Raw genomic sequence first — 25646 nt, forward strand, 5'->3', positions numbered from 1 at the left:
TTTGACTTCATTACACTAAAAGAAAAGGAAATCATGAAAGATTCGTTGACTTGTATAACAGAACAAATGTTTATCTAAAAAACCAAAAATTGGTATCGCACCCCTACGAAACAAGGAAAAACCCCAAATTTCCACGATTCACCGGCTTTCCTTCCTTTGGTTCCGTTTTCATTACCATATTACGTGACGTGATGAACTGATTATCATGAGTCACGATCGCCGTCATTAGTTTTGGTTTGGGGAACCGTGGCACACCCCTCGACGACCGTCTGTCGATGGTCATCCAGACGGATGGGAGGTGAGAAAGGTTATCTGGTTTCCGGTGGTGGATGTTCTTTAATATCGAATGATTATAGTTTTTTTTAACACCTTGGCAAAACCAAAGTTGTATTTTTTTTAAAAATACCAGTTTTAAAAACAAAGGAGCATTTTTAAGTCCGGCTTAAATAATCTTTGCTTTTAGTTCTATGGTAATAATTGTTTTGTGGGAACCTGCTTTAAAATTTCTAATTATTCAATGATCTAATTTCTTATTTCTTTATTGAACTTGAAAAAATAATGGACTCCATGCATTAATTAGACATAGAGTTAAACGATTCTCAAGGTTTTCCATTTCCTGGGTATCGAGTGATCCGCGAGTTTTCTTATTTATTCAATATTATCAACACGGTGTCAATATTTTGAAAGAAATGTACACGGAAAGGGGAACCATCGACAACCAACAGAGTGATTTGAAATCACTGGTTATTGCCAAAAATTGCGCTTATTAAGCAACAATTTTTACTACAACTTAGTTCTTTTAATTACTGCCAACAAATCTGACAGCAGGAAATTTAGCGTTTTTTTTTGCTGTTTCAGCATAATTCTCTTCTACTCTTGGAAAAAAATCTACTGGAAGAGGCAGCAATAAAAATGACTAAAATAAAAAAAAGTACCAAAATCCTAAATTCTAGCAATTTTGCCTCCTTTCCTTATTAAGTAATAAAAAAAATCCCAATTACTAAATAAGGAAAGGAGGCAATATTCCTAAAATTTAGGAATTCGGTACATTTCTTCTGTAAGATTTTATCTGTAAGATTTCATCTGAGTCGTAATTGATGAAACATAATTTAAGAGCAGTGGTACGGTACCTTATCGAGATTTTTATGAAATTGTGGTATTTTGCTTATAAAAAAAATCAATTACAGCTTTGTGGGACTCAAAAGTGTACTGAGTTAGTTTTGGCCATTTTTCATCCTACACAGAAAAAAAAAATCCGGTAAATTTACATCATTTATGATGTACCAAAAGTGCACGTCATTAATGATGCTAATTTACATCAAATTCATTGTAAATTTACGTATCATCCGTCGTAATCGTGCGGAACAAACGGCGCTCAGAAACTTGTAAATTTCCGATGAAATCGATGTAATTTTACCCAACCCAAAATTTTTTTTGCTCCGTTGAATTTAGAATCCGATGTAAATTTCAAATGCTTTTTTGACCTGCAATGGCTTTTAACAGTTAACTTTTGTTTCCTTTCAAATCAAATAAAATACTTTGATTTGAATAAAAACATTACTTAACTATTACGCACTGCAAAAGGCAAATAAAAAGAGTGAAATTTCATCAAATTCCAAATTCAACGGAGTAAAATGGACTTATTTGTTTAAAATAAAAGCATGCATTTCCATCGTAAACCTTATTTTAGCATATTAGCACTTTGACGTTCGATATCTGCTTCTAAAAGGCGTTTTAACACCTAAACTCCCAAGCTCGAGAAAAAGGGAGAATTTGTATGGAAATTCCCCCTTTTTCTCGAGCTTGGGAGTTTAGGTGTTAATCACCAGATCGATATTGAACAAGTATTTAAAAGCTTAAAAGGAAGTTAGAAAGCAAGTCTCTACAGATTTTTTTTGCACAATAGTTCTTTGTATAGTGAGAATCTGCAAATTAAATTGATAAAGGACGTAATAATTGCCAAATATTTAAGATTTTTCCTACAAACAGTTTTTGATTTCTATCTAGGTAAACTTAAAACTTACTCATTTAAAGTTAAGCTTGACTAATGTTGTGATCATGTGACTCGCCTCGCAAAGGATGTCGGAGAGTTGAAGATTTTCTTTTCCAGATGACCGTTTCAGATGGCCAGGCATCGGTGAAATAAACCCTAAAATGAAAAGATCTCACATCAAAAATTTTATACTTTAAACTCAACCTGAACAGCAACTCACACACACAAATGATAAATCAGGTTAAAAGCCAAGTCTTACGAAATTAGCCTCAGCTCAAGGTCATCAAAAACTGGAACTGTCCAGCACCTCCAGCCGTCTTAGCTCAAGATCATCAAATACTAGAACTGTCCGTCGACCGATAACTGATGACCAACTTGGCTAACTCTAGGCTGGCTCCGCTTCCACCGAGCCACAGCTCCTCCAGCAGACGGCACAGATGTGGTAGAACGTCCGACAAGGATTTCGCTTTGGAAATCTCTTCTGTTCTGAAAAATAAAACAGAATGTAAAACAAAGAAGTGGGACAGTTCTACAGTTAGGCATATTTACCGTCCATGTTGAGCGTCTTATGGCCACAAGTTACGGAAATTGATCCTATCACGACTCCCGACCGACGACCGCCGAGGGTAGATCTCCTTCGTTGGCCAGCGGGGGCATCACCTGGAGGTTCAACAATCGCCAGTTGTCTTCAACTAGAGAGGCGGGAACAGCAGCCGATGGTGCCGCTACCACTAACCACATCGTTGAGGATGTCAAGCTCGACGTAACGGGCTAGCCGAAATGACGGTCCCTGTGTACTGGCCACGGTTTATGATCTTCGGCGGTTCGATCGAGCTGAGAAATTTCGCCACAAGCTCCAGCTTGATTGAGGACTCGGTGTCGTCGACATCTATGGTTGAGGAGAGGAAAGACCAGAGCTGAAAAGACACAAAAAAACTGCAAATCATGTTTTAAACAATGCAGTTTAATTTTACCCTTGAGGTCACTAGCAACATAACGTCGATCTAGAACTCCAGCTTGATCTTACGCGATGAAATCGTGTCTCTTGCCACACTTCCGCTCTCAACCGACCGGATAAAGATCGCGTGCTGTGTAACCTTTCATTTTAAAAGAAATAGAATATCAGAATAATATTACAAACATCTCTTACATTTCCAGAAACTCTAGTTGACTGTTGAACTTTTGAAGTCGCCGGTCACGGTTTACCAATTTTTCATGGTAGCCTCGGAAGGGACACATTCCGTCCACCAGTGGACAAATTTTCCTTTTAGACTACACTCGCTTACCTGAAAAGTTATCACTCCCTGTGCACTTTAAACCGTCTGGGCATTTCTACTATCTTAAAACAGAAAAACAAAAACAGTGTTGCACGCTGCAAAAAAACATCCACCATCATGACAACCCTTATTATCCAAGACACCAACCATATCACTGGGGTACACGTTTCTTTAAGGATACCGAACAAATCAAGAGTTTAGTTTGGTTTAATGACTAACCACTCCATAACGTGTATTCGTTTTTGTGCAGATTTTTTACGAATTCTCCTGCAGCGTGCAACATTTTTTGATTTCGGTGTTTTTGCTGTCATCCCGTTTGTTTATCTTTTTCTTTCCCTGCCAGAGCAGTTTTTTCTGTAAAACAATATTTTTTACTTTAAACTTTAGTTTTAAAAGATTTGTGTACTTACCGTGAAGTTCTTTGAAGTCTCTGCATAAATTTAGTTTTATTTGAGCCAAAATCAACTGCAACTAAACATTCAGAACGAAGTTTACGCGTTGTTCAAGTCGGTGTTGAAAAATACTTGAGTAGTTCCAACTTCCTGCCTTCAAGAACCAGTACGACCAACACTGAAGACCTTAGATTCCGCAACTCCGGTAACAAAAGCTGGCGAGTTCGAGTTCCTAGGTTGTAGAGTCCGTTCGTTGACCCTTACAAGCCCGGAAGGTTGTTCAAAGCATCAAACTTTGTCCTAACCTACGAGTGACCCTCGCTGTCTGGAACATCCAGACCAAAAACGGACTGTACCAAGATAGATCCACCAGAAGTTTGGCATGGAGTTTTTCTTTGCCAAGCTCGTCTTCGAACTGCCGTCCGGCCTGACCGACAACGTCCTCCAGCTGGGGCAAGAACATCTTTGGAAAGGTGAGCAAATACAAGTTCATTCTGAATAACAACTACCCGTCGTCCCCCCAGCTCCAGGCCTCTTCTCGTCTGAAAACCCATTTCCGCTGTTGACGCGCTGGAGGCCCTGCCTAAAATCTATTCCATGGTCTAAATCACAAGTTGGTTTGTTTACCTGTTTTGATAATCTTGTTGTTTACACCGGCATCTTTCGCACTCAATAACATTTAACATCTCCACCACCAAGTCATGCCAAATACGTCCCCAAATGATTCTCCATCGTAAACAAACATGTTCCCTTAGACTTCCGCCTCCTGGTATCAAATTTTGTGACCTTTCCTCCACCATTCACCAGCGGAATCAACAAGCAGTTTTACGAGAAAAGACTATACATTAGATTTGTGAAGAAGTTTATATTTATTAGGTACTTTTTTATCATGTACAATAACATTGCATTGCATACTTACTCTGATTTTTCGAAGTTGAACCATTTTATAAACTACATCAAACAGCTGCCGCCCGCAACTTTTTTTTTCAATGTGCCTCCAATCGGCATCCATTGTTTTTAAATAATTGCATCCAACATGTAGTTTGTCTTTCATAAAATCAAGCAATAAATACAAAAAACAGCTTCAATTTCATGCGCACAAAACAATCATAACAGTGCACTGATTTGTTTTCGCCATCTGCTTGAGCTGTCATTCCAAAATAAGGTAGCAATTTAATTTTAAACGCTTTTTGAGTTTACATTTAAAAATTTTACATCAAATATGCATTTACATGCTTTTCATACTTTCAAATTTGGCCAATGTCAACAAAATCAAGTTCATTTACATGGGATTCAAAGGTTACATTCAATTCCAATTTACATTTACCCTCTTTAAATGCATTACAACGATTTACAACGATTTTCAAATTTACATTGAGCATGTTTACGTTCAATTCACCAGTTCAGTGTTCTGTAAAATTACACTTTTTTTTCTGTGTAAATAAAAGATTTTCCTAGTTAAATGAATCTTTTTGTATCCTGGTTGTTCGTAGTGTCGTAGCTGTCAAACTTGGCCAAACTGTTAAAGTCACACACAAAATGAACTTTGAGTGATTTGAGTTCATTTCTGACGTCACGATTTTCTCCTCTATAGCTCAAAGGAGAAAAGCTCGGAACTTAACCTCAAAGGTAAACAAATCAAATGAACTTTTTTGACAGATGTCAGTTCCAGGACTTTGCATTTAAAGTTAAAATTTTGTTCCGTTTCGCATGGACACAAACAGGGTTAGGAGCACGACAAGGACATGGCAACGGGAATAACCAGGAACAGGCACCTACAAAGCCAGGGACACGAAAACGGCCAGAAGCACGGACAAGGACACGGACACATATACGAAAAAAACTCGCATTATGACGTTTCGCTCAACCGGAAGCATATTCAAACTAAAAAAAATACTAAGTCCTGAAAACGACACCTGTCAAACCACTCAAAAGGCACTCAAAAAATGAATACTGAGTTCTTTGAGTTCATTTGCTACGTCACGGTTTCTTGTCTATAAGAGGAGAAAATCGTGACGTCAGAAATGAACTCAAATCACTCAAAGTTCATTTTGTGAGTGACTTTAACATTTTGGCCTAGTTTGACAGCTACCTCGTTCCCAGGTTTTCTGTGGGAGAGAAAAGGAGGCGAATACTTTATGAAAATCATACCTGTCAAAATTCCTAGCCTCAAAATTTTGTAGCGAGTTGCTTTTCTCCTCTATAGAGGAAAAAATCGTGACGTCAGAAATGAACTCAAATCACTCAAAGTTCATTTTGTGAGTGACTTTAACATTTTGGCTTAGTTTGACAGCTACCTCGTTCCCAGGTTTTCTGTGGGAGAGAAAAGGAGGCGAATACTTTATGAAAATCATACCTGTCAAAATTCCTAGCCTCAAAATTTTGTCGCGAGTTGCTTTTCTCCTCTATAAAGGAAAAAATCGTGACGTCAGAAATGAACTCAAATCACTCAAAGTTTATTTTGTGAGTGACTTTAACCGATTGACAGCTACTCTGTCCCCAATTTTCTGTGGGAGAGAAAAGAGTGGCAAATACTTTAAGAAAATCATACCTGTCAAAATTCCTAGCCTCAAAATTTCGTCGCGAGTTGCTTTTCTCCTCTTATAGAGGAGAAAATCGTGACGTCATAAATGAACTCAAATCACTCTAAGTTCATTTTGTGAGTGACTTTAACATTTTGGCCTAGTTTGACAGCTACATTGTCCCCAGTTTTCTGTGAGAGAGCCTCAAAATTTTGTCGCGAGTTGCTTTTCTCCTCTATAGAGGAAAAAATCGTGACGTCAGAAATGAACTCAAATCACTCAAAGAAAAAAAGTTTCAAAAGAAATCCAATCCTTATCTGGTACTTTCATTGAAGCTTTAATGCTTTCAATATTCTGAACACATCTCACTTTCTTTGATATGTGACAAAAGCATTTTCTTTTTACTTGGATTTCATCTAGGCTAAAAAATGGCTGACAAAAACTAAAATACAACATGTTCATCGAAGAAAATAAAAGTTCCGTCGAATTGTGCAGAAAGTGAATTCAGAAGGATAGAAGTGTTTATATTTTTTTAAACATGATAATTCCTTTCAAAAAGGGTTGTTTTAAATAATAATTTTCTTGGTGATTTTTACATATGTAGTTTGAAACATAAGCAGTTCTTGAAAAGTGTTGTTCTAGTATCCAAAAATGAGCATTTATTATTATTATAAAAATGAAGATTATGCTCGAGTTCTGGATTGTTGCAGTCATGAACATTTCTATATTTTTCTTCTGATTTTTTGTCAGTTTTTGTTAGTTTTTGTATTTTATAAAAAAGCATAAACAATTCTATGGAAATTAGGAGAGCAACTTTTCAAATATCTGTTTTTGTGAGGTTTTCAATTTATTTAAGTTGTTTTAGCCTTTTTTTACCTTGTTCAAAGCATTAATTGGGTTAAAAAAAAAGTTGAGTTTGCTGATAAAAATCTTATAAAAAAAATCCAGTATTTGAAAAACATTGATACAAAATAGTTTAAAATTAAGGTGGGGTATGAAGTTTGTAACAGTTGGCCATTAGCCACATTAAACATTGAAACAAATAAATAAATTATTTTGCCCAACAGGCCAACTGTTACAAGTTCTTGAACATTAGCCAAAGAGAAAATTCATCGGAATGGGTTGAGGACCACTGCTCTATGGGTAATTCTCCACCACTTCTCACGAAATCGGAAAAAGTTGCCCCGACCCCTCATCGATTTGCGTGATAACTTGTACTAAGGGGTAATTTTTGTGCCTGATCACGAATCCGAGCTCCATTGTTCGATATCTTGTGACGGTGGGGCGGTTCGACCTCTCCCATTTTCGAATCGGCCCAGAAGGATCATTTTTCATTTAGAACAAAATGATTCGTTTTAAAATTTCGTATTTTCCGGGCTATTTTCTGGAGTGTAACAATGTTCTACAAAGTTGTAGAGCAGACAATTAGAAAATTTTGATGGTGTTTTCGTATTAAGACTTAGTTGATCACCTCATGTTTTATATGTGTTATATATTTTCGATTGATTACCTCGGTTCACAATTATTTTCTCCATCCACATCGTGAGACTGATTTCTTAGGTCCTGTGTAGCGTGCTTGAATTCTACCTTGAAAAATCATAATTGCAGACACAATTAATTTTTTGCTCTCAAAAATAGTGAAAAGCAATTTAGCAATGTCTGCTCCGCCAACGGCTTGTTATCAACAATCAACAATCTTGATATTGAAGAACATACCAAGGTAAAATGTGTATGCACCAGGGAAAAAAGTGAAAAGAGACACATCAACAATTTATCTATTGTTGAAAATTTACACTTAAATTTGGAACAACGTAATGCTTTTAGAGAGCAAACGAGTGAGTCTTCCCCGGCAAGTATTGTACGTTACACCCCCGAAATATATGCAGCCTCGTTCGACAGGAGGCAATTGTTTCCGATGTTCATGAGTCAGTCGCAGTCAGTCAGCAGTGCCAGTGTTGCCATCCACTAGTCCCTCCAGCCTGACTGATACCGCCTCGGGGTAAAACAATAAGGAGCAAACACAGAGGCCTACCATAACGGTGCGAGGGTGGATGACGGAAAAACCTCCCGAATCAATATACGTACATGTGGCACGGTGCGGTGAGGGATGAGGCAATGAGGGTTATTTCGTCGTCGTTACACGATACTCTTGTGACGCGTCAGATTTTAATGTTGCGATAGCATCAGACCAGACCATCCGGGGATTGTGGAGAAGGGGATCGAACATGACGTTGGAAACGTTGACTGAAATATTCATGACATGTGTTCTCGCAAGGAAAGCGATCTTCGCACGATGAGAGAGAGGGTCTGTCATGATCAGTTTCCATATATTTGCATTGTCATGGGCCCCAGGCATTGTTTAGAAGTGTTGCATTGAAGGCACTTAAAATATTATTTTCAATCATACACCACATTCAATTTTCAGCATTTTCTTCCTATATGAAGTAAATCCATTAAAGCCGACGTTACGAAAACGTGATTGAATAGTGTAGTTTGCGTGACTTACGCTCCCCATATTTTTTGGTGGCGGCTTCAATGTCAAGGAGAATAGAATCCTTCCCTGTGTCCCTAAGACTAGAAAAGATAGACAGGGATGGACAGGGTGTGGCCGGCACGTTTTGTTCGTCATCATCATCAGCTGGTGGTAACTTTATAGGAAGCAAAGTCAATGGTGGTCATTTAGAGAAGGCCCAGACGATGAGTCTTGTCACGCGATGTAGTTATTACGCACGATGGTTTGTGGTTTGTTCAACACGGGCAAAGGTTTTTATTTCGAATCGGGAGGAATATTGTTAATTAGGAACTTCTTTTTTTAGTTATTACAAAAAAGTTTTTATTCCGGGATTAAAGAAGGACAGGCAAGAGTTGAATCAAAATAAATTTAAAAAAGCTTATTTTATCCACCTAAGTGACTGATGCCTTCCACAAAATATCAGGTCTGATATGTTTGGTAAGAAACCAACTAAAACCAAAAGATCTGGCTTCATAAAAAGTACATAACTGGTCATAACTTTAAGCAGACTTCGTTACTTTTTCAATGATAGGTCGGATGATGGATCAGGACATAGCTTTCATACTGATAAGTGAGATCCGGATTCAAAAATGCACATAAATATCTCTTAAGTCAAGCAAAACAATGTAAACGGGCCAAGGCAAGATTTAACGAAAAAAGCTTTGAAAAATTTACTTTTTGCTTTTCTCTTTGTTTCGTCGTTCGTGTCTGTCACAACAAACTTTTTCAAAACTTTTTTTTTCGTAAAATCGTTATAACTTGTAATGATAATGATTACAAGCAAACTCCTCATATTTAATCATCAAAATTTTAGTAATTGTCTGTTCTACAACTTTGTAGAACATTGTTGCACTCTAGATAATAACTCTGCAAGGTTAGAAAAAACACAACATTTAATAATGAAATTTGTTGTTCTAAATGCAAAGATAACCCTTCTGGTTTAACACCTAAACTTCCAAGCTCGAGAAAAAGGGGGAGTTTCAATACAAATTCCCCCTTTTTCTCGAGATTGAGAGTTTAGGTGTTAATGTAGATGAGCAGTTCTCTCAGATTTCGGTCATTTGATTTTTTTTTGTATTTTGTAATCCGACTGAAACATTTTTGGTGCCTTCGGTATGCCCAAAGAAACCATTTTGCATCATTTGGCACAAATTTGGCAGCTGTCCATACAAAAGCGATGTATAAAAATTCAAAAATCTGTATCTTTTGAAGGAATTTTTTGATCGATTTGGTGTCTTCGGTAAAGTTGTAGGTATGGATACGGAGTACACTGAAAAAAATTATACACGCTAAAAAAATTTTTTGGTGATTTTTCATTTGACTTTTTGTCACTTGATTTGCAAAAACCAATATTTTTATTATTTTTTTTTTCAATTTTTGATATGTTTTAGAGGACATCAAATGCCAACTTTTCAGAAATTTCCAGAGTGGGCAAAAAATCTTTGACCGAGTTATGAAATTTTTAATCAATACTGATTTTTTCCAAAAATCGAAAAATTGGTCGCAAAAATGTTTTAACTTCATTTTGCGATGTAAAATCAAATTTTGTAATCAAAAAGTACTTTAGTAAAATTTTGATAAAGTGCTTCGTTTTCAAGTTAATGCCATTTTTAATAACTTAAAAAAATAGTCGCAGTTTTTCATTTTTTTAAAATCAGTGCACATGTTTGCCCACCTTTGCAAAAAATATTTTTGAAAAGCTGAGAAAATTCTCTATATTTTGCTTTTATTAAACTTTGTTGCTACGACCCTTAGTTGCCGAGATATTGCCATGCAAGTGTTTAAAAACAGGAAAATTGATGTTTTCTAAGTCTCACCCAAACAGCCCACAATTTGCTAATGACGATATCTCAGCAACTGGTGGTCCGATTTCCAATGTTAAAATATGAAACATTCGTGAAATTTTTTGATCTTTTTGAAAAAAATATTTTCAAATCTTGGTTTAAAAGACTAATATTTCAAAAGGACGTAATATTTAATATTAAAAATTAAAAAGAGTGTTTTTTTTTGCTAATCAAGTTTTAGTGACAAAAAGTTTAAAAATATCACCACATTTTTTTTACCGTGTATAATTTTTTTAAGTGTAGTCCGTATCCATACCTACACCTTTGCCGAAGACAACAAATCGATCAAAAAAAACCTTTTTAAGATACAGATTTTTGAATTTTCATACATCGCTTTTGTATGTACAACTGCCAAATTTGTATGAAAAAATATTTGGACAAACTCATGATGCAAAATGGCTTCTTTGGGCATACCAAAGGCACCAAAAAAGTTGCAGTCAGATTAAAAAATACAAAAATTAAAATTCTAAAAAAAGATCGATTTTGTAGAGAATTTCAAAATTTTATGCGGTTAAGTAACGAATAATGGGATAGTTTTCAAAACTTTTTTTTAGAGTTTTTTGATGAAAAATACTTTTTTTCGGAATCATCAGTATGCTGTCAAATCGGGCGTCCAATTTTACTTAAAAGTCCCTTTGACACCAAATTTCTATCTCACGACCATTTCGGACTGCAAGGGACAAAAGTTACCTAATAGGAATAGGAAGAGGGGACTAGGCAACTTTTTCCGATTTCGTGTAAGTTGGTAGAGAGTTACCCATATATTACTCAAGTTGATACAACTTTTTAATGCTAGTGTTGCCAGATTTAAAAATATTCAAGTCCATTGCAAATATTTGTGGGAATTGACCATAAACTTTGAAAAATATTTGCATTTTGTCTGATTTAAACTTTATTTTAACATTTAAGTTAATAGATGACACCACAGCACTCAGCTGCTCATCATAAATCTTCAACTTTGTAACATTTCTGCTGTCATCGAATTCTTCACGACTGCAACTGCAAAATGACTAATCAACAATTTGAAGCAAAGTCATTATTCGAATCGGCATCCGCCGTGCGACATCGCCGTCAGCATCGTCTGCCATAAATGGTCCTCTTCTGCACGCCACTCCACATTTCAAATTGCCTTCCTTTGCCGCCGACTCCGCAAGTCAATGCAAATCTACTATGTACTGGCTGCTGCCACGTGTGTGGGAGTTAATTGTCGCTTAAAGTGCGACCGCCTTCACTGCCGGGCTGGCCTAGTTGCCTGAATACCCGAGAGTGATCAACGATTCCAATCCGTCTGGCGCGTGCGGGGACTTCGCCACTCCCGGGGGATGATTTCTTCACCGGTGTGAGCTGGGGGTGATTCTTAAATTACGTTGTATTTTTTTATTTTGCTGCAAGACTGATATTTCGATCATAATTGACGAGTTATCAGTTTCACATTATCACACAATTATCGATCAGTTCATCAAACATTTAGTAAAACTTGACGACGTGTTGCTATGGAATGGACTTTTGCTGGATTTGTTGCCCTTTTCATCTGTCATCATGGTGTACTACAAGCTGATATATTTTCATAATTTCGAAACATATGCTGACCAGTTACGTCATCCCCGACCATCCCCTACCGTCATTCACCGGCTCCTTCGGTGTGGGAAAATAGGGACCTACATAGGGAAATGAATTGTTCTGGCAGAAATTTCAAACATCCAAAGTCATTTAAATTTAAGGTTGAAAATTTTTTAGTTTTTCTTTGGTGTTGGCACTTTTATTGTACCGAACAAGCACAAACATAATAAAAACTACTAGATTATTATCAACAACAGTTTTACAATACTTGTAATTGTTATAAGTCTCGTTTTTTGCCAAAATTATTTTAAATTGATTCCAACCTTGTTTTTGCATGATCTTGTTGCTCGATTGGAACCCCGATTTGACAGTTCGATTGGAACCCTGAGAGTGACATTTCGCCTCTCCATATAGGCTCTCTATGGGAAAAGCGCGTCGTGCTAAATGAAGTCAATAATAATCAACGCCCGCCAACGTTGGTGAGCGACGTCGGCCGAGGACGACACACGTGGGCAATTCACTCCGCAACGCCCCGACAATGAAAATAATCTTCAAATTTGTGACATTACGTTGAAGGAACATTGAAAACGAAAAAAAAACACTCTTCACCACATCCACAGAGGCTGACTTTTGGGGGAAGTTTTTTCCTAATGCTGTTTCGTCTTTTCGATGAGAAGCGAAAAACTCGCCGAGTAATTTGTTTTGATATTAACTTAACCGAAATGGTCACGTGCCACGCTGAAATGAAGCAATCATTTTATAGCTTCCTTTCCAGAATGAGCAGCGGGAGACGACCCTATTGTGAGCGGGAAGACGAAGTTAGAATTGTGTATTGTGTATTGTTAAGAAGTGCGCTGTTTGGGAAAATAATGTCCCCTGATGTTGTTTTTGTGCAATATTGAAATAACATTGACACAACTTTAAAATGTAAACGTGAAGATATAAGCAAATTTAGTTTTTTAGTATGATTTGTAAAAAGCTATTACAACATTTTGAAAATGAATTGACGACGTTACTTTTCTGGTTTTGAAATCTCGAAAATCTCTGGACGTAATATATCTCTGGCAAAGTTTGATTTTTTCTGCACTCGTTGTATTCATCAAACTCGGTGAATCTCGTTTGATAAATGTACGACTCGTGCTGAAACATCTTTTTTTGTAACAAGTGCCATAAACTGCTATGTAACATCCATTTGTGTGCTTAAAATTTCAACTTTTCACTGCAGTTGGCAAACTTGGTAGACCTTGCATGTTATCAAAATACTTAATAGATTTGTTTTTACACTAAATGTTTGACACAGTTTGTACCCCGTTGGTTGTCAAAGTCAGTTTAATTTTAAGTGCACACTATCAAATAATAGAGTGTTTTGTGATTATTATTTGTATCGGGGTTTTTTTTTGAGATACTTTACCCAATGACAAATTTTCATCTAACATCCATTTTTCAGCCAGAATATTCACCAACCTGAACCATAGAAGAGTTGTTTGTAGCATTCTAAATGTTCAAAAAAAAAAAAAAATGACAGAGGTCTGTTTTTTAATCCAATACATCAATGACTTTTTTGACACAGAGATTTTGTATTTCGATCCCACCTAACTAGAGATCCTAAATAGAGAGACTGGTCGAAGTGAATTTGAAGTACCCAAACAGACACGAGTTTGACGTATCCAAACGAGCATTTGCCTTTACGCCCAGCAAAACTTATCAGTGTTGCCAAGCTCAAAACATACATTGCCATATTGATTTAGCCAGCTTAGACCAGTCTTCCTATTTAGGGTCTCTACACCTAACAGGTCTTTAATAAACAAAATTCGATTATAATCACATTCCCGGAACGGTCACAGCAGGCCAAGTGTGGTAGCAACTGGCTGGCGCTTCCGTCACCTCGGATCGGATTCTGCTGGCCTGCTGTGATCAGTAACTGCAGAACCCGAAAAATTCAGTGGCCGGTGGCTGCTGTCATCGCGCACGTCGTCAAGCCATTTTCGGATGGCATCGCGCTCGAAACCCCAAAGATTCTCGATTGATTTATTTCACCGGTGGGCAATTTATACCACAATAATCGTTAAGCGACCAATAAAAATAAATAATTTTATCACTTAGCGTCAACCAGCAGTTTGTGTGTTTTCCTATACTTTTGAGAGTGGAAAAAAGTCGTGACTTGCTTCCTTTTTTTTCGACTAAAGGTCTTTTCTTCGGGATTTCAGTAGTTGGCCAGACACACTGCAGCGGCGCTGGTTTTTGACCAGTTTTCAGAATTTGGCTTTCATCTTTTTTTAAAACTCAATTAAGATTCTAGATAAGTCCACCCTGATGACGACGACGACGACGTGGAGAGGCCGCCGAACTGTGGCCACCTTGGCGGGTTGCCCGCGATTGTCTGGAGGTGATTGTGATTTGTTCTGGTTTGTTTTAGCATTAGACTATCGCTAGTAGCAGTTTTGGGGCGGTTTAACTACCAACCCGGAGGGGACTCGGAATTACGCGCTGTGGGGCGGATCGACTTTGACTTTTGATCGAACTGGCGGAAAACTACAAACGAAAGCTATTAATTATTATCGGCAGCTTTTTCTTCAGTGATCTGCCGAAAAGGTGAGTTTCAGGGGACCAACGAAGGTGGTTGACGACTGGTGAGGTGGGTGTTTTGTTGGAGGATAAGAAGGATAATATCTATAGAAATTCTTAAGGGGTTACATACTACACTAGAGCACCATTGTGCAGTAGGAGAATAAAAGTTCTTGATGAATAATTTTCCAAAGTGCGTTAAAATTAATAGTTTTGTAACAAATAATTCTGAAATAGTCAGAACTAATGAAAAGCGAGATGAGTGATTGTAATGCGGTCAATAAACAAGTTATTACATATATTTTTTCTATATCCTAGTTATTCGTGGACTTGTATGGGAATATAAGAGAATTATTGAAAGAAGTTTGCCTAGTTTTGATTAAAATTTTATCAATGAATAAATTCTAAGAAAATGATGTTGGAGGTAGTGCCAACCTTCTTTATACATTTTACAAAAATATTTGCTGTGAAATCTTGGATTGTAAAGATTTAGTTTTTGCCGGTTCTGTATAACAATCTTATCTTCCTGCGTCTGCATCACACCAAATAATAAATTTTTGCATGGATTCAATGTTTATGGACCAAAGTTAAGCTATTTCAGAGATATTGGACCAAAATTTACTCATTTTCTTTTTTTTAAACAGTTTGTTAATCTCGTCTTTGATATTGCATTTAATCCAAACTGAATTAATTTTCAAGTAATTTCAAGCTACACAAGTAAAAATGAGGATTTTGTTACCACACTTTTAAAGTTAAAAATACTTTTTTTAAATAATTTTCTATAATAATTATATAATAATAATATAATAATAATAATCTATTATAAAAGTTATGTATAATTAAACTTCAAACTATCAAATTTTACAGGTAGTCATTTATCGAACGAAGTTTGCCGAGTTGGATAAATACAACGAGTGCTGAAAAAATCAAGTTTTTCAACGAGTTGAACAAGACTTTGTTTTTGCTATTCCTGAAAAGCACCCTTTGAATTGATTTTTAGTGGAATATTTGTTTCCTTACTTAAATGTAATTTTTCGTTAAGGTAAGTGTCAAACCTTAAAACAGTAATATATTTCTTTTCTATACAATAAGTGCAGCAAATTAGACGAAATCTAGATTAAATCTTCTATCTGCATAGGAATCCCATGACTCATAGGTTGTTTTAAAATTTGATGCTAGTAATATAAAGAAAACGCATTTAGTAAAGTAACAAGAAATCAACATCTCAAATTTGACTTAAATGGGGTTTCAAAACAACTTCGATAATAAAACGTTCTGATAATAGAACTTCGGATAATCGAGCCTAAAGAGACTGAGTTATTTCATAATGTAATTAATGGCAACAAAATCCCTTAAAAGAGCTTAGCTCACTGGGATTTGCCAACCTGCAAAGTGCTAACAGTAATGATTGTTAAAAATAATAAAATACGTAGCTACCGAGCCTAACTCTTCAAAAAGAGTAGGTGAATATTTCCAGCAATCAACGCTGTGATGGGCAAAATTCGGTTTCAATTATGAAAAAAAAATATATTTTTGGAACAAAAAATATTTTGTATTTTAATCAAAAAAGCATTCACATATCTAGAGGTTTACTTGATAAGGTCCTATACTGCCCCTGTTCGCATGAATATCATTTTGCATTTGCATTTTCATCAATTTTAAGGAGTGTTGTAAATGAGTGATAAAAAGCTGTCATTTGATTATCTCTGCACCAAAACATCAGAGAGTATACATCCAAAGTTAAAGAACGAGGGGATAGTCCTCACGAAAATAAACGTGAGGAAAGTGCTATATTGCGAGAGTATAGTCCTCTCGCGTGTTCATTCGTTCATTGGAACAGTTCATCCTATGAGTGGCTTATATGGACAAACGACCGTCACTCAGTCACCGAACCATGGTGGCCCATACGGCAAAGGCACGGTTCAATATGCCGAAGGTCTTGGATTCGAGTCTCGGTACCGGTACTTTTTTTTTGATAGATGAACCATAGACTAATTAAAGACTAAACACTCCGAACAAAATTTTTCAAAAAGTATGACTCATAAGCTGTGAACCGCGAGTACCACGTTGAACCACACATCGGCTCGCCCCTCGTATGACAGATCGACCTGGCAGCGCTGGTTTTTTCCAGAGTCTCGGCCCGAAACTTCAAACACGAACAAAAGCAGCGAACCGAAGATTGGCAATGACGTTTTGGAATTTTGACAGTTTGGAACGCATGAATTACCCCATTATCGGTTTCCCGCACGGGTGATGTGGAAATTGTTGTTGGGAATTTTGCAACTTATTTTAATTTATGCTAAATTTCAAAATTTAAACACGAATCTACAGCGAATAGATGTGAAAATTAAAGATACACTAAAGGTACGATGATTTGATAAGCATTCTTGATCAGAATCTCGACAAAAGAGGTTGAATTGAAAAATAATAACAAAACAAATTCTGGTCTAAAATTTAACAAAATTTTGTCTGTTTTGTAAGACTTAATGTTATTGCACAATGGTTATAGATTTTTTTTATAAAAAAGAAATTTTTTCGGTTCGTCCACAAACAATCCCATGTTTGTAAACAAACGACGCCATATTGCCAATGTTGTTCGGTAGCTCATATAGCGCCATCGCCGGGGCCCTGGTTTTTTCGATTTCGTTTTGTGCTGATTTACGCGCGCATCTTGTTTGTTTTTGTTTTGCTTAGCGATCAAGGCAGGCTGCAAATGAGTCAATCAGCTGTGCAGGGATTTTTGTTTGGCGCAACGAGCGAAATTGACTGGTGTTTGGTTTTTAAGGTAATGTTTAGCTTTTAAAATAAATGCTCATTTTATCAGTTTATCATTGGTGTTCTCTTTTCCAGATGATTGCTGTTTGTCATCATTCCTCGTAAGCGAAATCTGTTCAATACGAACACCTCAATCGTCCGCGACCTTGCCGCCGGATGATTTGATCATCTCGAATCTAGACAACTCGATGGTAACGATTGCCTGCGACACTCTACCAAAGGCCGGATTTTTGGAACCGAAGTGCGCGTTTGCATTTCCATGCTGTACATTGTCCGTCCCAACACGTTCATCGGTGAGGGTGTCGACTTCGGCGGGTCAACATTTCCGGTCAACATTCCGGTCATCGGAGGCCACTCCGGCCAGACCATTATCCCAGTGAGCTTCCCCAGGACAAGATTGCCACCCTGGCGGTACGCATTCAGGAGGTCCTCAAGACCAAGACCGGTGCCGGTGCGGACACTCTCACGACGGCCTACGCCGAAGCCCGTTTTGCCGAATCTATGACATTTCCCCGAAACCCACATTCCCGAAGAGACATTTCCCTGAATGCCACATCTCCGAAAAGACACATTCCCGAAATGTCATTTACCCGAAAATCATTTCCCCGAACGATCCATTTCCCCGAACGGCCACATCCCCGAATGGCGACTTCCCCTAAAAACCATTTTCCCGAATGGCCACTTCCCCTAATTTTCCACATCCCTGAAAATCATTTTCCCGAATGACCATAATCCCGAACGACCATTTCCCCGAACGCCACTTCCCCGAACCCGGTCAGGCGGGTATGGCCGTTGCCCAGAACCGCGCGCGGTTCTGGACAACGGCCATACCCGCCTGACCGGGTTCGAAGTAACGATCAATAAAGTATCATGTCCACAATAGAGCTTCATGACGTTTCGCGTACGCACACTAGTGCACCATTTGATTTTGCTGGCTGACAAAATTTAACCTCACTTAATTTTTGTGTACGTACACGCAATACAAACGAACGTAGATTACTCTATTGAACGTTCAAAAAATTCCGAGCTTCACTTGGATTTTGAATATTCAACTTGATGTAAGTGCGACAACTGGCCAAAGGGATTTCAGGTCAGAACGTGTTTGACACACGTTCAGGCCCGACTACCGCAAAAATTTGTAATTGTTACTCGGGACCTTGGCAACCAAAATCAGCTGTCGAGCTTAAGTATAGCTCCTAAACTACTTTAAAGTGATTTAGTAATTTTAAATCTAAAATGGCGGCGATGAAATATTCAAAAAATGCTTTTTGTAATTCAATAATCAACTATTTAGATAAGATTAAAAGGGTTGGTCGCAGAACTCGAATTGGACGTAACAAAAATAAAAATTAATTGTTCAAGACAAATTAGTTCAGTTAAACAAAATCTAGAACAAACTGAATCCTGCGCATCGAGTCTTCACATAAAGCTATCGTTGCTGTTCTATCCTTACCACGTAGATACCGTTTTGGAAAATTGTCCTTTGCTGAAAATGGCCTCTACAAAAAAAAATCTTTTTTTATGGAACGTGGATGATCTCAATACCCCGCACTCTTGAAGTGTCCGTGTGGTTTATTAATGGCCTTCTGCGGTTTTTTTTTAATCTTACAAAACACGTAGGAGAATTTAATATTAACGTCATCCTTTTATATAAAAATCCTAAATAACAATTTAGTTTATATTTAGGTCATCGGAAAATTTGATTTTTGGGTGAAGTAACCATTCGGGTATATGTAAATTCGGGAAAACGGCAGTTCGGTAATATGGTCATTCAGGTAAATGACATTCGGGGATGTGGAATTTTCGGGAAAACGATTTTCGGGGATGTGGAATTTTCGGGAAAATGGTTTTCGGGGAAGTGGCACTTTCGGGAAAATGATTTTCGGGGATGTGGAATTTTCGGGGAAATGATTTTCGGGGATATGTGATTCGGGAAAGTGGGATTCGGGGATAAGGGATAAAACCGTTTTGCCCTCGCTATGGCCCATGCCATGAACGGCAAAAAGGACGTGATTGAGTGCGCGTTCGTCCGCTCGTCACTTACTTCTCCACGCTGCTGCTGCTGGGCAAGAACGTTCTCGAGAAGAACCTTGGTCTGCCCAAGGTGAACGCCTACGGACAGGAGCTGCTGAAGAAGGACATATCGGAGCTGAAGAAAAACATCCGGAAGGGCGAGGAATTTGTCAAGAACTATGTGAACAAGTGCTGTAACCGTTGTAACCAACCATTGAAAATAAACTTTCAAGTGCATGATAAAAATTATCGTCGTTTTTGTTTTCTTTGTATTTACCAAAGTAAAAGAAGGAATTTTTCCCCATGACCCCTGAGGATTCTTGAACTTAGCGACTTCGGTGGGTCTCAGTTCCGGGACGAAGTGGGCTTCCTTTTTGGGGGCTCCCTCTAAGTGGAACAAACTGTGCTGACCTCCGCGTACAGTTCGCCCTATAGGTGACGGAGAAGGAGGTGCACTGGGCGGTCGTACGGATTGTCGGTGAAACTGGTTCGGGAACAAATTTTTGTTTGACGACGTTATCGCTGGGGTTCGGAATGCCAAGTTGACGGTTCAGGGCAAAGAACTTGGCTGATTTGAGGTTTTTGAAGTAGGTGCACATTCTTGCCTTTCAGTGTGACAATTCCGGGTAGGAGGAGGACGGTTTTCTTCAGCTGAAGCCGGACGGCGGTATTAACCGGAGGTGGCCCGCGCCGGTTTTGCTTGGCAAACCCGACGGTGATCACGTGGATCGTTTTTGGGAAGAAGACGATTAACATCCCACAATGATCTCGATCGAGAGCCGCTTCTTGTCTAGAACCGACCACTCTCGGGATTTCGCTCGGGATCCCCTCCTCATCCGGAACATGGCCCATCGTCCTCATCCGGATCCTGGTTCCGTCTAAATCAAAACAAAAACATAAACAATAACATTGCGCGAAATGTCATGTCAAAGTCAGAGCTGCCAGTTGTTGACATTTCGATCTGTCATGTTTGACAGTGAACCGGCCGTGCCGAGGGGTCATAAAAAGGTTGAGTCATGGTTCAGAGCCCACTGAGTAGTCTTTTATTAGTCTATGGATGAACTTTTTTGGAAAATGAACCATTAGTAAAGTACTCTCGGTAATTTCGGCATTTATCCTCTCCGTCCGCATACAGTACCATTTTACTACCGAATCGTGCTCTTTATCCTCTCGTATGCCGATGCCCAGTTCTGGGTGTAGCGACTCGTGTGTCACGTGATTCCCTACGATGGCATTCTCTCTCTATCACTTCTCCCCCTTTCCTCGACTATGCGCTCTCACCGCTGAGTCTCTCAATCTCTCCGAAAACTGCAATACAAGAACGCGAGACGGCGATTAGGAGCCGACCACTTATGACGTCCCGTAAAACTGCGCTTGCGAAATTGGTTTTGTGACGGCTTTTTTGGTTGAACGTTGTTGGAATGATCGTGATAGCGTGAATGAGAGAGAAAAGAAGAATGTCAAACACGAGTGTGTAAACACAAAAACGTGTTCGGCTATGGTCGGCGCTGAGAGTATCAATGCGGAGAGGAGAGCAGTTGTATTTGGGGCATGAATATTCAGGCGTGATAATGTAGTTGCTGAGAGCTGATAGTTTGATATGTTAACAAAACTGATTTTAAGTAATTTTCAAAATCGTGTGTTTATTTTCTAGAAATCTGGAGGAAATACAGAAATTGAGTTCTTTTCATAAGTTATATGTAGTTTTTTTTTGTACTTTATTACATATTATTTGGTTTTACTGTTTTTATAATCTAATTTACGTTTAAAGTTATACAACAAACAACCCAATAACCAAACCTTGCAAACATTTCCGTCGTGTTAAATCAGCCGAACCGCATTTGTTTGCCGGACTAGGATGTTTTGCTTTCGCCACCACCAACGGTTTCAAGTTTCCCGAAACACGGTTTTTGTTTATCCTTCTTGGGGTCCCCAAAACCAGGAACAACTGTTTTCATTTCGAGCCATCATCCGTTTGTGCTCGTTCGAACCCATCAAGGAGTCATATTTCACAACGGATCGGATCCTGATGTTTAGTCTTCTCGCTTTGACAACACGATTCAATGCCTTTAATTTTTGGAGGTTTAGTTAAAATCGAAAGGAAAATTGATATCATAGTGGTTGCGATGGGCAGGGTGCGTTCCGTTATTGGGTAAATATTGGCCTCTAACGTTTGTTCCTGTTGTGTATTTTTGTTAAAGCTATATTAAATTTTAAAACTGTTAGACGCAACAGAGTCAATCAACTCTAAGGCATCACTACTAAGCGAATCCAAAATTTATAAAATAAAAGATGAATACAGGATCACAACTTAAATCTTCACAAGAATATTTTCTACCACAAGTTCCCACAGCATGTTCACCCAAACATTGTTCAACCAATGCACAGCTCCGGAGATTATGTCCTTCTTTTCCCCGTCCTGATCCGACCCAAGATGATATCTCCCATGGAGCGAAGACACAATCCTTCGGGAACAATGGCGGAGCCGGGCTTCTTTGGCGGTTCGACAGTGAAATGACATGGGCATGTCGGGCGAGACCCGTCTGCTCTGTGGCCGCTGGCAAAAGTGCGAAGAATGATGCTAAAGAGGCAAATAATGCCATTGTTTCGAATTTCTGACATGGCCCTTCACACGGGGCCCCCGGAACATCGTTTCTGCTTGGCTTGACTTGGCTTGGCACGACACATAGGGAGAGAGAGAACGGCAGTAGAAGGCGAATCACACCTGACCTGACCTTCCCGTGCAAAGGAAGGCCAGGTCCAGTCAACCGTGGATTTCTACGGGAAGATGCAATGACGACGCCCTGAATTGGAGAGATCGGATCAAAAGCTTTGAAACTTTGTAGCTCGGTGGGTTTGGGAAGAAGGGACAATTGGGGTTGAATGGAATTTAGTCAATTTTTTTGAAAATCTTGAAATCGTTACAACTTTGTTATTTATTGAGAATTCTCAGGTATTTTATAACCGTGTCCTCAGTTTTCATGAAGTTGAAGTTTTTTTTCATTATGTTACAAAATTTAAAAAAAATGTACAATTCACCCAAATATCCCAATCAAGTGCCAAAAAAATCGTTCGATTTTTGTTCCACCCAAAGATTTCCTGTGGCGATATTGATAACGCTTTCGTTGAGTCCGTGGGCTTCATTTTTCTTAGCTCTTTTTCTATTGAATAATTTGTATTCACCTTTGCACAGTGTCGGGACGGTTTTGTTCATTTTGTGAAAATTAAGATACATTATGTCAATGATACTGACATATCGCCTCCATCTTAATCTGATTCCAAGCTGGCAGACTGCTTTTTTCATCTCTCGTTTCTTTACACATCATAGAGGTTTAAGCTTTTTGATGACTCTTTTTGTGTGCATCCGATTACGGTGTCGGGGTCGGGATCGGATCAAATGTCGGGCTGAGGTCCGTCTTATGGTTGAAGTTTGCCGATTTCTTTACCATTTTTTCAAGATTTGCGGAGAGAAGAAAAAAAGGTGTTAGATTTATAGGCTATTGATTAGGGCATCTGTTTCAAAGGAAATATGGCATCGTGGATGGTTTTGAATGCCTAAGTTAATCAAATATGGCAATAAACATGCAAACAATTAAATTAAAGCTTAGCTCCAATGTTGGTCGAACAATTTCCTGAACATCACCGAGCTTCAGTAAAGAGCTTTTCGTGAGAGCCACCGAGCATGCGATGTTTTTAATGAAATATTAAACGCTCAACAGATTGCGCCACGATACCGCCGACTGAAACATCTCGTTCAAACAAGCTATAAATCATGTTTTTTATCAGAGCCATTAATTCAGTTATGGCTATTTTAATGGCTAAATTAATTTCCACGGTGCTCCACTATAACAAACGGAGCCATCGACTTTATAACCCATTTTCATTCACTTTTTTCTCTTCATTTTTCCAGCTTTACTTTCATTAATGGCTGAGCATGCGATGTTTGTCATAATTACCTCAGAGAAGACCTTTTAGTCTGCCTCCTTTTTCCTTCGCCGATATCAATCCTTTTCGGAAGATATCGAATGTCCGTGCACCGTTTCGGCGTGTGTGTGGTTTGGCCCACGTGGCACCACCTTGCCAGAGATCGCACACGGTGTGTTTTTCGGAAGAAAGCAGATACTTTCTCCGCAAAAAGGGTAAACCACAATGCTGTTGAGCACATCAGACGCGACGGCGAGTGACACGATATTTAGGGCAAAAATCAAAATAAACAAAACGCACTCGTCGTTTTCGTCGTCGTGGTGGGTGGGAAAGCCACCCACGTGTGCCGAGTTTTGACAGCTGAGCTTTGTTTGCTCATTGACTGAGGAGAAATTTGATAGTTTTTCTGCGTTTGAGTGATGGGTTCAATGAAGGTTAGCATCAGAACTTGAAGTGCGTTTTATGAAATAGAAAGTTTCAATAAAAAAAAATACGAGTTGTAATACTAGTTAATTCAACGAGTTGCAAAATGCAAATATTTCAACATATTATCGAGATTTGAAGTAAGTTTTTTTATGCAGCGATGTTCTAGGCGGATTTAACAAAGATTTTTATTCAAATTTTTAGCATTATGCATTGAAAGCTAAGACAATGTCGTTAAGTTTTGAAACTTCAATGAAAAGTCTTTTTCTTGGATTTTACCAAAATGGACACTACTAAATTCCTTTTCATTCAAATTTCGCAAATTGACTTTTCTTTGCATTCAAGAAAAGATCAAAAGATTTGAAAGCTTTTTCCATACATTCCATAGGTCATTGCATCATAAGGTTTTCCATACAAGTCTCTATAGAATTTTGCGGGCTGGTTATACCAAAATGAGCACGTAAATATATGAAAATCAGAATCGTCAAATGGGATTTTCTGATCGTTTTCGTGTCTTCCATAAAGTTGTAGATTATAATGAGGACTGTTAAAAAAACTGTGAAAAAATAAGAATTGTTGATTTAATTTCCTTCCATTAAAAATTTGGTTTCCAAATAATGATTTTTTTAATTGCGATTCAATAAACATCTTTTGAGCATGATAGTGCACCATGATTGTTGCTCTAGATCAGGCCTGCCCAACGTCCGGCCCATGAAGCCATTTTATCCGGCCCGCGACAGCTTTTCAAAATAGTTCTATGACCGGCCCTTAAGGCTGTTCATGAAATATTAAATAAATAAAATGATTGTCTAAAATAAACAGTATAAGCTTGCGATCGATTTTTTACATATTTTTACAACGTTTGAATTTAATTCTTATAAAAATATGAAAATAACTTGGAATGGTGTCTTAACATGTTTAAAAAGACACTAAATTCAAATATCTTTCAGTTTCAAATGTGTTTTTTTTTTCAAATTGAAGGTGTTTTCTATTTTATAAATAAATAAGTAAGCAAAATCCAATGTATTTTTCCACAACAACTTTTCAGTAATAAAAATTATTTAACACTAAAAATAGATGGCTGCAAATATTCAAAAATTAATAAAAATTTCTCAAAATGAATCAAGCAATAAAGCAGCACAAAATATATTTTTTTAAAAAGCTTTAAATTTCGAATAATAATAAATTGCAAATGATTTTATGTATAATGTTTTAATTTTTAAAATTTGTGTGTTTATAAAATCATTTAATTTTTTTTTAAATATTTGAATAAAAGTGCACAACAACGCGCAGAGTCTTTTGGTAAAAGATATTCGAATTCAAATTTCGTTTGAATAAACTTTATCATGCTGCATTGATTTTTTATATTTAAGTGTTGAGGAAATTAAACTTAAAAAATGCAACGTCCATTAAAATTAGTTTTTCTTAAATAAAATATTATATCAAGGTATTTAATTGTACTATACAATTTCAAACATACAAAAATTGAAATAAGTCAAGTAAACACATTTTTGAAAGTTATCTTTGTTTTTTCATTCTTCAAATCAAAATGTATGAATCATATTTGCATCACTAGTCTTTTTATTTATTTACTTTAAAAGAACCCAATTATAAAAAAAATGAAAAAAAATTTGTTTACTTTTTCAACTTTTATCAAATATTTAGTATCTTCAAAACTACGTAAACTATCGATATATTTTGACAAACAAATTGTGTCAATATTGGGTCTGTAAGTTTGACAATTTTGAAATAAGAAGGCAACAACTTCCTTGATTATTGTGCACCCTTAAATGCTTCATGAAGGAAAAAGCAACTAAATCCCTAGTTCTAACTTGGTATCGGCCCC

General features: G+C 37.6%; 1 pseudogene; it reads left to right on the forward strand.

Moving 5' to 3' along the window:
* Positions 1 to 17565: 17565 nt before the first annotated feature.
* On the forward strand, positions 17566 to 20206 carry LOC119766354 (annotated as a pseudogene).
* Positions 20207 to 25646: the final 5440 nt, after the last annotated feature.

Source organism: Culex quinquefasciatus, chromosome 2, assembly GCF_015732765.1.
Source record: "Culex quinquefasciatus strain JHB chromosome 2, VPISU_Cqui_1.0_pri_paternal, whole genome shotgun sequence".
Taxonomy (NCBI): domain Eukaryota; kingdom Metazoa; phylum Arthropoda; class Insecta; order Diptera; family Culicidae; genus Culex; species Culex quinquefasciatus.